Consider the following 12,758-nt stretch of genomic DNA (forward strand, 5'->3'; position numbering starts at 1 on the left):
CATAGACAAACCTAGGTAACCACAACTAAAGTGAATTGAATTTAAAGATATTGGATATTGATGTTGTACAAGTGAAAGCGCAAAATGAATAGAAAATGGCACAATCAACAATAGCCAATCCAATAATGAACAGAAAACTCCTTATTCATCATGAAACATAATGAAAAAGTCACATGGTAAATGTATTTGCTGCAAAAAGTGATAAGCTTGAGAAGCATCAAGTTAAGTCACTCAAACAAATGCAAAGTATTAACAAGAAACAAGTACCGGTCATGTGATTAATTTGATATGAGAATCATGATGAACAAGTAATTTCAACATAATTCACTAAAGTAAAAGTGCACAATTCCTGATTAAGTTGTCAAACGAGGATATAGTCTAATGCATATGGTAGCTACAACATATAAATCAAACTCAAAATTCAATTAGACAATCAAACAAAGACTTAATTCTCAATGCACATATTCATAAAAAATTAAACCAAAATTTAAGCAAGAAGCAACCCAATCAACATCAATCAAACACTTGCAATTAGTCAATTAACAATAATTAACTAAAAGCTAATATAATTACTAAAATGAAAAATGAAATAAAATGAAGACTAAGTAAAACAAGTAGCAAAACAGGGGAAAAGCAAGAGAAGAAAAGGGTGGAGGGGGTGGAAGTCCGTTAGGGCTTAAGGAAAAGTGCAATAAAAAATTCTGCCCAAAACAGCACTTGTGCGTACGCACAGACATGTGTGCATACACACACTTGGTGGAACAGGGAAGGCATGCGCTCGCACATGTCGTGCGAGCGCTCTGGACAGAAGGGGGATTAAGAAGCGTGCGCATGCACAAGCCTGTGCGTACGCACAGAACACACTTTTTTTTTTAAGGATCATGGGTGCAAGCGCACACAGGTCCGTGCACACACATAGGAATCAAAAGGGGTAGGGGTTCATGCGCACAGGCTATGCTAGTGCGCCCAACAGAATGGGTGCAAGGAAGTGTGCGTACGCATAGGGAGGTGCGTATGCATACAGTGCACAAAAAGAATGTCGCGTGCATACGCACAAGGTCATGTGCGCACGCACAAAGTGCAAAACAAGGGGGATGCGCGCGCACAAGGCGTCCAAGCACTCCCAACAGAGGCTGTGTAGGCTGGGGTGCGTACGCACAGGACGTGAAATTTAGTTGTTGTGTGCACGCGCACAAGGGTGGGCGCGTGCACAAGGGTGTGCACGTGCACAAGGCACACACGCACATGCCCTGTTTTTCCCAAAAAAAAATTTCTTCAAAATCTAAGGTACCAAGCCTTAGCTCAACCAAAATTCAACCCCAAAACATCCAAAAACCCATAAATTCTTGATCAAAACCAAAATCAACCAAACAAATCTCAAAATTAAACTAATTCTAAGCTAACTAAAATAAGCAAATGGAATAAAGTCAAATTATAAACAAAAGGAGAAGGTAAGATCAATGTTACCATGGTGGGGTGTCTCCCACCTAGCACTTCTATTTAGAGTCCTTAAGTTAGACTTTATTGAGAAGCTCTCATCAAGCTTGAAATTCCACCCAAGCTTGTATTCTCTAAGGCTTTTGAGATTCCAAAGTTTGTGCACCAAATTCTTGTTGTGAATTCCTTTCATTCCATCTAGGTAACAAGCATTTGAAATTTCCAATTCCTATAACACAATAGCAACAAAACTCACAATGCAATGGGTGAGAATTCATAGGATAAAAAGAAAATAAAAGCCAAAGGTAATGAGAACAAATAAAATGAACTCCTACCTTAGGAAAGGTGTTAGGATATTCATATATTAACATATTCACAATAGCCAAAAATAAGCAAGCAACATATGCACAATCAACCAAAAACAAGCTATTCACAATATTCACAATATGCAAAATAGCCAACAATATAACACCAATGTAACTCCCCGGCAATGGCGCCAAAAATTTGATAAGAGGAATTTCTTGTTGATCTAGATTTTCATAAAATAGAATCTCTTTGTTGTTAGTATAGTCTAAATCAATAATTAACTCCCGATCAAATTTTAATTCCAAGAGATGTCACAATCAAAACACAATAACCGAGAGTATTTAGACTCCCGGGTCGTCTTCCCTAGGAGTTGCAAATGAGATGCGCAATTATTGGCTATGAAAAAATGGGGTTTGATGGCATGAGACAAGAAGTGTAAATAGCAAGAAAATAAATATGCATGTAAGTAAAAGCAATAAAGATAGAAATTAAATGGTAAAAAGAGCTCTTGGCAAGAATTGGGAAATTAGGGATTCCTATCCTAGTTATGGACCACAAACATGGTAATTATGTGGAATTAATCCTAATTAGTCAATCCTAACATCGAGTTTTCATCAACATACAAAGTAACCAAAATGAGAAATTAACAAGATAAACTAAGAAAATTAAGACAATAGAACAAAGAAAAGTAGAAGAAACTAGATGAAAACAAGAATTAAAAAGAGAAATCACAAAGAAATTAAGCTATAAACCCTAATTTCTAGAGAGAAGGGGAGCTTCTCTCTCTAGAAAATGACCTACATGATGCTAAACTAACCCTAATCCCCCCCCCCTTTGACATGGAATGAGTCCCCCATTGATATAGCACTCAATCAGCTTCAGAAGGTCCAAAACTAGGCTCTAAAGGCCCAAAAATCGCCCCCCAGCGATTTGCGATAAATGAGTCACGCGCTGGGACTTGTGCTTAAGCACAGATGTGTGCGTACGCACACATGCTATTGTTTCTTGTGCGTACACATAGTAGGTTGTGCGTACGCACACTCTAGTATGTGCTTCTCCTTTGTTTTCTTCATGTTTTCTCCTTCTTGCATGCTCTTCTTCCACTCTTATCAGGTCATTCCTACCTACTATACCTGAAATCACTCATCAAAATCATCAGGGCATTGAATGGGATGAAAATGGGATAAAATTAACTAAATTAAGCACAAAATAATATATTTTCACAATTAAGCTCAACTTAGGGAGAGAATACAAAAGTATGCTATTTGGATGAATAAATGTGGGTTTATATGGATTCATTAAATATGGATTCATCAAGTCACTAAACACTGTGACTTCTGATGCTCTTACTTCATTGGCTAACCTTAAGCCAGTAAGCATGGCTTCATACTTGGCTTGATCATTGGAGGCTAGAAACTTGAATTTTAATGAGAGCTCTATTCGAGTTCTTTCTTTATTCTCAAGAATGATTCCTACCCCACTACCAGCTTTATTTGATGATCCTTCCACATACAAATGCCAAGCTGGTGGGCTTCGTTGTTGTTCACTTCTGTACTCGGCCAAGAAGTCGGCCAAGTATTGAGATTTCATTGTTGTACGAGTTTCATATTTAAGGTCGAACTCGAAACTCCATAGCCCATTATAGCATCCGACCTATAATGTCCGTCTTTTGGAGGATATGCTTCGTAGGTTGGTTAGTTCGGACTTTGATAGTATTTGCTTGGAAGTAAGGTAGGGGCCTTCTGGAGGCCAGGATGAGAGCATAGGTAAATTTTTCTATCTTTTGGAACTTCAGTTATACCCCCTGTAATGCCTCGCTCATGAAATAAACAGGTCGTTATCCCTCCTTATCTTTTCAGACCAGGGCTGAGGCTATGGCCTTGTCTACAACGGCTAAGTATAGCACGAGTTCTTCTCCTTCTTCGGGAATTGGTGGATGGCTCAAGAATTTTTTGAAGTTTTGGAAGGCTTACTCGCATTCTTGAGTCCATTGGAACTGATGTCCCATCTTGAAAATTGTGAATAATGATAGGGATTTCAAGGCCGACCCATCCAAGAATCTAGACAAGGCTATCAGGCTGCCATTTACTGTTGAACCTCTTTCAAATATGTCAGGTTTTTCATTTCCATGATAGCCCTACATTTGTCTGGATTAGTTTCGATACCTCTTTGAATGAGCATGAATCCTAGGAACTTCTCGGCTTCTACTGAAAAGGTACACTTTATGGGATTTAATCTCATCTTGTGCTACCTTATCGTGTTAAACACTTTTGTGAAGTTGGACCCTAGACTTGTGTCTTCCTTGGTCTTTACAAGCATATCATCTATATAGACCTCCATTAATTTTCCTAGGTGGGATGAGAACACCTTGCTCATTAATCTTTGATAAGTGGTTCCAGTATTTTTCAACCCAAAGGGCATTACCATATAACAATAGTATTTCCTAGAGTAATGAAAGAGGTATTCTCTTGATCTGGCTTATACATCGGGATTTAGTTGTATCCCAAATATGCGACCACAAAGGACAATTATGCATAGCCTGAGGCCGATTCTACCAAAGCGTCAATATTGGGAAGTGGATATAGGGCCTTAGGACAAGCTTTGTTGAGGTCGGTGTAGTCAACACACATCCTCCACTTCCCATTTTGTTTCTTCACGAGCACCACGTTGGCGAGCCATAATGGGTACTTTACCTCCCTTATGAATCCGGCTTCTAGTAGTGCCTAAATTTCTTCTTTTATGACTTTGGCTCTTTCAGGACTGAGCTCTCGTCCCATGTAACTCATGAGGTCGGGATGGATTATAGGCATGTTAGAAGCTTTCCAGGCAAAGAGATCAGAGTTTTCTTGTAGGAGTTTAAGAGGTCTTGTTTTAGCTGTTCTTCCAGGTTTGCCCCTAGGTTGGTTATTTTTCCGATTTCATTCCCAATCTGGACTTCTTCGATCTTTGCTTCTGGTTGGGGTATTAGTTCTTCCCGAACTCGGACACCTCCATGTTCTATGGTGTTGACCTCTTTTTCTTTTGTATACTCTCGTAGGTTCAGCCTTTCATTATAACATCTTCTTATTAGTTTCTGGTCTCCTCTTACAATAGCTATCCTTTTAGCAGTAAGAAACTTCATGCGAAGGTGAGGGGTAGACACTACTACAGTAAGTCGGTTTAGTGCTGTCCGGCCTATCAGGGTGTTATAAGCAAATGCTACATCCACTATAATATAGACTATTGGTGCACGAATCCCCACACCTTCGTACAACTGTACCAGCAAGTGCACTGGGTCGTCCAAGTAATACCTGAACGAGTCAGGGTCAATCCCACAAGGATTGTGGTTTGAAGCAAGCTATGGTTATCTTGTAGGTCTTAGTGATGAGCGGATAATTTATACGCTTTTTGGCATTGTTTTTACATAGTTTTTAGTATGATTTAGCTAGTTTTTAGTATATTTTTATTAGTTTTTAAATAAAATTCACATTTCTGGACTTTACTATGAGTTTGTGTGTTTTTTTGTGTTTTCAGGTAATTTATGGCTGAAATTGAGGGACTTGAGCAAAAATCAGATTCAGAGGTTGAAGAATGACTGCAGATGCTGTTGGATTCTGACCTCCCTGCACTCAAAGTGGATTTTCTAGAGCTACAGAACTCCAAATGGTGCGCTCTCAATAGCGTTGGAAAGTAAACATCCAGGGCTTTCCAGCAATATATAATAGTCCATACTTTGCCCGGGTTTAGACGACGCAAACTGGCATTCAATGCCAGTTCCATGCTGCATTCTAGAGTTAAACGCCAGAAACAGGTTGCAAAGTGGAGTTAAACGCCAGAAACAGGTTACAAACTGGCGTTCAACTCCAAGAGAAGTCTCTACACGTGTAAAGCTCAATGCTCAGCCCAAGCACACACCAAGTGGGCCCCTGAAGTGGATTTCTACATCATTTACTCATTTCTGTAAACCCTAGTAACTAGTTTAGCATAAATAGGACTTTTTACTATTGTATTTACATCTTTGGATCATCTTTGGATTGTCTTTTGATCCTTTGATCATGTTTTAGGGGCTGGCCATTCGGCCATGCCTAGACTTTGTTCTTATGTATTTTCAACGGTAGAGTTTCTACACACCATAGATTAAGGTGTGGAGCTCTGCTGTTCCTTGAGTATTAATGCAAAGTACTACTGTTTTTCTATTCAATTCAAGCTTATTCCTATTCTAAGATATTCATTCACACCCAAGAACAGGATGAATGTGATAATTATGTGATGCTCATCACCATTCTCACCTATGAACGCGTGCCTGACAACCACTTCCGTTCTACATGAAGACGAGACAGAATGAGTATCTCTTAGATATCTAATACAGGGGACCGAGTCCGGGATATTAGAGTCTTCGTGGTATAAGTTAGAACCCATGGATGGCCATACCTGAGATCCAGAAAGTCTAAACCTTGTCTGTGGTATTCCGAGTAGGATCTGTGAAGGGATGGCTGTGACGAGCTTCAAACTCGCGAGTGTTGGGCATAGTGACAGATGCAAAAGGATAGTAAATCCTATTCCAGTATGATCGAGAACCGACAGATGATTAGCCATGCAGTGACAGCGCATTGGACCATTTTCACTGAGAGGACGGGATGTAGCCATTGACAACGGTGATGCCCAACATACAGCTTGCCATGGAAGGAAGTAGGAATGATTGGATGAAGATAGTAGGAAAGTAGAGGTTCAGGAGGAACGAAAGCATCTTTATACGCTTATCTGAAATTCTCACCAATGAATTACATAAGTATCTCTATCCTAGTTTATATTTTATTTATATTTATTATCAATTCACCATAACCATTTGAATCCGCCTGACTGAGATTTACAAGGTGACCATAGCTTGCTTCAGGCCGACAATCTCTGTGGGATCGACCCTTACTCACGTAAGGTTTATTACTTGGACGACCCAGTGCACTTGCTGGTTAGTTGTGCGAAGTTGTGACAAAGTGTGATTCACGTTTAAGAGCACCAAGTCTTTGGCGCCATTGTTGATGATCACAATTTCTGCACACCAAGTTTTTGGCGCTGTTGCCGGGGATTGTTCGAGTTTGGACAACTGACAGTTCATCTTGTTGCTCAGATTAGGTAATTTTATTTTATTTTTAAGCTTTTTATTTCTTATTTTCGAAAATAATACAAAAAATTTTCTTTTTCATTTTTCCCAAAATAATTTTCAAAAAAAAAACAAAAAAAAATTCTTATAAAATCATAAAAACCAAAAATTTTATGTTTCTTGTTTGAGTCTAGTGTCAATTTGTAAGTTTGGTGTTAATTGCATCTTTTTTATTTTTCTTAAAATTTTCGAAAATTCATGCATGTGTTCTTCATGATCTTCAAGTTGTTCTTGATGATTTTCTATATTTGATCTTTAATTTTTCTTGTTTTGTGTCTTTTCTTGTTTTTCATATGCATTCTCGAATTCTTAGTGTCTAAATATTAAAAATTTCTAAGTTTGGTGTCTTGCATGTTTTCTTTTATTAAAAATTTTTCAAAAATACATACTTGATGTTCATCATGATCTTCAAAGTGTTCTTGGTGTTCATCTTTGCATTCAAAGTGTTCTTGCATGTTTTCTTTGTTTTAATCCAAAATTTTTATGTCTTGAGTCTTTTTGATGTTTTTCTCTTTCCTTATTAAAATTCAAAAATTAAAAAAATATCTTTTCCTTATTTTACTCCTAATTTTCGAAAATTGCATTGAATTAGTCAAAGATTTTCAAAATCATATCTTTTTTTTAGTCAAGCAAAATTTCAATTTCAAAAAAAATTTTATCTTTTTCAAAAATCAAATCTTTTTCACTTTTCTTCTTAATTTTTTTCGAAAATTTTAAAATTTAATTCTTCAAAATCTTTTTCTTAATTTTATCTTATATTTTCGAAATTAATACTAACATTTAATGTTTCAATTCAAAAATTTTAAGTTTGTGACTTTCCTATCAAGAAAAATTCAATCTTTAAAATTTTAGAATCATATCTTTTGGTTTCTTGTTAGTCAAGTCATCAACTTTATTTTTTAAAATCAAATCTTTTTAATTTATCTTTCAAATCTTTTTCAAACAAATCTCTTTCAATCATATCTTTTCAAAATTTGATTTCAAAATCTTTTTCTAACTTCTTATCTTTTCAAAAATTGATTTTCAAATCTTTCTCAAACTAATCCTATCTTTTTGTTTGATCTTATCTTTTTTCAAAACTACCTAACTAATTCTATCTCTAATTTTCGAAAATCACCTTCATCTTTTTCAAAATTCCTTTTTAAATTAACTAATTGTTTTAAATTTAATTTAATCTGATTTAATTTTTCCTTTCTTAATTTTTAAATTTTTAATTTTAATTCTAACTTAAAAACAAAAATACTTTTATTTTATTTTATCTAATTTTCGAAAATTCTTCTCCCTCACCTCCTTCTATTTATTTATTTATTTACTAACACTCCTCTTCATCTAAGAATTCGAACCTACTCCTCACCCTTGTGTTTGGATTCTCCTTCTTCTATTCATATCTTCTTCTACTCACATAAAGGAATCTCTATACTGTGACATAGAGGATTTCATATTTTCTGTTCTTTTCTTTTTCATATGAGCAGGAACAAGGACAAGAACATTCTTATTGAAGCTGATCCTAAACCTGAAAGAACTCTAAAGAGGAAGCTAAGGAAAGCTAAAGCACAACTCTCTGGAGAAAATCTGACAGAAATTTTTGAAAAAGAAAGAGACATGGCCGAAAATAACAACAATACAAGGAAGATACTTGGTGACTTTACTGCACCTAACTCCAATTTACATGGAAGAAGCATCTCAATCCCTACCATTGGAGCAAACAATTTTGAGCTGAAACCTCAATTAGTTTCTTTGATGCAACAGAATTGCAAGTTTCATGGACTTCCATTAGAAGATCCTTTTCAGTTCTTAATTGAATTCTTGCAGATATGTGATACTGTTAAGACCAATGGGGTTGATCCCGAGGTCTACAGGCTTATGCTTTTCCCATTTGCTGTAAGAAACAGAGCTAGAATATGGTTGGACTCTCAACCTAAAGACAGCCTGAACTCTTGGGATAAGCTGGTCACGACTTTCTTAGCCAAGTTCTTTCCTCCTCAAAAGCTTAGTAAGCTTAGAGTGGATGTTCAAACCTTCAGACAAAAGGAAGGTGAATCCCTCTATGAAGCTTGGGAGAGATACAAGGAACTGACCAAAAAGTGTCATTCTCACATGCTTTCAGAATGGACCATCCTGGATATATTCTATGATGGTCTATCTGAGCTATCAAAAATGTCACTGGCCTATTCTGCAAGTGGATCCATTCACCTAAAGAAAATGCCTGCAGAAGCTCAGGAACTCATTGACATGGTTGCTAATAACCAATTCATGTACACTTTTGAGAGGAATCTTGTTAGTAATGGGACGCCTCAAAGGAAGGGAGTTCTTGAAATTGATGCTATGAATGCCATATTGGCTCAGAATAAAATATTGACTCAGCAAGTCAATATGATTTCTCAGAGTCTGAATGGAATGCAAGATGCATCCAACAGTACTCAAAAGGCATCTTCTGAAGAAGAAGCTTATGATCCTGAGAACCCTGCAATAGCAGAGGTGAATTACATGGGTGAACCCTATAGAAATACCTATAATCCCTGATGGAGAAATCATCCAAATTTCTCATGGAAGGATCAACAAAAGCCTCAACAAGGCTTTAATAATGGTGGAAGAAACAGGTTTAGCAATAGCAAGCCTTTTCCATCATCCACTCAGCAACAGACAGAGAATTCTGAGCAGAATCCATCTAGTTTAGCAAATATAGTCTATGATCTATCTAAGGCCACTTTAAGTTTCATGAATGAAACAAGGTCCTCCATTAGGAATTTGGAGGCACAAGTGGGCCAGCTGAGTAAAAGGGTCACTGAAACTCCTCCTAGTACTCTCCCAAGCAATACAGAAGAAAATCCAAAGAGAGAGTGCAAGGCCATTGATTTGACCATCATGGCCAAACCTACAAGGGAGGAGAAGGACGTGAATCCTAATGAGGAAGACCTCCTGGGATGTTCAGTGACCAATAAGAAGTTTCCCTTTGAGGAACCAAAGGGATCTGAAGCTCATCTAGAGACCATAGAGATTCCATTGAACCTATTTCTGCTCTTCATGAGCTCTGATGAGTATTCTTCTTCTGAAGAGAATGAAGACGTTACTGAAGAGCAAGTTGCTAAGTACCTTGGTGCAATCATGAAGCTGAATGCCAAATTATTTGGTAATGAGACTTGGGAAGATGAACCTCCCTTGCTCACCAATGAACTAAATGCATTGGATAGGCAGAAATTACCTCAAAAGAAATAGGATCCTGGTAAATTCCTAATTCCCTGTAACATAGGCACCATGACCTTTGAGAAGGCTCTGTGTGACCTAGGGTCAGGAATAAACTTAATGCCACTCTCTGTAATGGAGAAACTTGGGATCTTTGAGGTGCAAGCTGCCAGAATCTCATTAGAGATGGCAGACAACTCAAGAAAATAGGCTTATGGACAAGTAGAGGACGTGTTAGTGAAGGTTGAAAGCCTTTACATCCCTGCTGATTTCATAATCCTAGACACTGGAAAGGATGAGGATGAATCCATCATCCTTGGAAGACCCTTCCTAGCCACAGCAAAAGCTGTGATTGATGTGGATAGAGGAGAGTTGATCCTTCAACTGAATGAGGACAACCTTGTGTTTAAAACTCAAGGATCTCCTTCTGTAACCATGGAGAGGAAGCATGAAAAGCTTCTCTCACTGCAAAGTCAACCAAAGCCCCCACAGTCAAACTCTAAGTTTGGTGTTGGGAGGCCACAACCAAACTCTAAGTTTGGTGTTGAACCCCCACATTCAAACTCTAAGTTTGGTGTTGGGAGGTCCCAACAATGCTCTGATTATCGGTGAGGCTCCATGAGAGCTCACTGTCAAGCTATTGACATTAAAGAAGCGCCTGTTGGGAGGCTACCCAATGTTACTTAACCATATCTATTTTATTTTCTTTTTGTTATTTCGTGTTTTATTAGGTTGATGATCATGTGGAGTCACAAAAACTACTAAAAAATTCAAAAACAGAATGAAAAACAGCATTAAAAATAGCACACCCTGGAGGAGGAGCATTCTGGCGTTTAAACGCCAGCAACAAGCATCTGTCTGGCGTTTAACGCCAGAAACAAGCACCAAGCTGGCGTTTAACGCCAGAAACAAGCATCCACCTGGCGTTAAACGCCAGAAACAGGCTACATTTGGGCGTTTAACGCCAGAAACAAGCAGCAGTCTGGCGTTAAACGCCAGGATTGCACAGCAAGGGCGTTTTACACGCCTAATTGGAGCAGGAATGTTAAGTCCTTGACCCCACTGGATCTGTGGACCCCACAGGATCCCCACCTACCACACCTCTTCTCTTCTCCTCCTCACACCTTTTTATAACACTCTTCCCCAAAATAACCTCCACCAATCACCTCCATTACTCCTCCAAAACCATCATACAACCCACCTACACCCACCCACTCAAATTCAAACCATCACTCCTTCCTTTTCACACATCATAACCACCTAAAACCCCATTGGCCGAACCACTCACACCTCTCCATCTCATCTATTTTCTTCTTTTTCTACTCCCTCTTCTCTTCTTTTGCTCGAGGACGAGCAAACCTTCTAAGTTTGGTGTGGTAAAAGCATTGCTTTTTGGTTTTCCATAACCATTTATGACACCTAAGGCCAGAGAAACCTCTAGAAAGAGGAAAGGGAAGGCAAAAGCTTCCACCTCTGAGTCATGGGAGATGGAGAGATCCATCTCAAAAGCTCATCACTAAGAAAAGGATGGAGCAAACAAGAGATCATGGACCTCAACAAGAGCATGAGGAAATTCCTCACCATGAAATCCCTGAGATGCCTCAAGGGATGCACTTTTCTCCACACAACTATTGGGAGCAAATCAACACTTCCCTAGGAGAATTAAGCTCCAACATTGGACAACTAAGGGTGAAACATCAAGAGCACTCAGCATTCTCCATGAGATTAGAGAAGATCAAAGAGCTATAAGGGAGGAGCAACAAAGACAAGGAAGAGACATAGAGGAGCTCAAAAGCACCATTGGTTCTTCAAGAAGAGGAAGACGCCACCCCCACTAAGGTGGACTCATTCCTTAATCTCCTTGTCTATTTATTTTACTGTTTTTCGATTTTTGAGCCTTATGTTTTATTGATGTTTGTGTCTTTACTATATGATCATTAGTGTTTAAGTGTCTATGTCTTAAAGCTATGAATGTCCTATGAATCCATCACCTCTCTTAAATGAAAAATATTTTAATTACAAAAGAACAAGAAGTACATGGTTTCGAATTCATCCTTGAAACTAGTTTAATTATTTTGATATGGTGACAATACTTTTTTATTTTCTGAATGAATGCTTGAACAGTGCATATGTCTTTTGAAGTTGATGTTTATGAATGTTAAATATGTTGGCTCTTGAAAGAATGATGAAAAAGGATACATGTTATTTGATGATCTGAAAAATCATAAAAATGATTCTTGAAGCAAGAAAAAGCAGTGAATACAAAAGCTTGCAAAAAAAAAGAGAAGAAAAATGGCGAAAAAAAAATATATATATATATATATAGAAAAAGAAAAAGCAAGCAGAAAAAGCCAATAGCCCTTAAAACCAAAAGACAAGGGTAAATAAAAAGGATCCAAGGCTTTGAGCATCAGTGGATAGGAGGGCCTAAAGGAATAAAATCTTGGCCTAAGCGGCTAAACTAAGCTGTCCCTAACCATGTGCTTGTGGCGTGAAGGTGTCAAGAGGTAAAAAGCTACAAGTCCCGCTCATCTGATTGGAGCTAAGTTTCATTGATATTTTGGAATTTATAGTATATTCTCTTCTTTTTATCCTATTTGATTTTCAGTTGCTTGGGGACAAGCAACAATTTAAGGTTTGGTGTTGTGATGAGCGGATAATTTATACGCTTTTTGGCATTGTTTTTACATAGTTT

The 12,758-nt window shown here is 37.8% G+C and overlaps 1 non-coding gene across 1 annotated transcript; it reads right to left on the minus strand.

Annotated features, from left to right (window-relative positions):
• Positions 1-8,875: 8,875 nt before the first annotated feature.
• LOC148548524 (small nucleolar RNA R71) lies at positions 8,876-8,983 on the minus strand. Its single transcript, XR_015898772.1, has one exon. It is a non-coding gene; the product is annotated as a small nucleolar RNA R71 (small nucleolar RNA).
• Positions 8,984-12,758: the final 3,775 nt, after the last annotated feature.

Source organism: Arachis ipaensis, chromosome B8, assembly GCF_059453495.1.
Source record: "Arachis ipaensis isolate K30076 ecotype BB chromosome B8, ASM5945349v1, whole genome shotgun sequence".
Classification (NCBI taxonomy): Eukaryota; Viridiplantae; Streptophyta; class Magnoliopsida; order Fabales; family Fabaceae; genus Arachis; species Arachis ipaensis.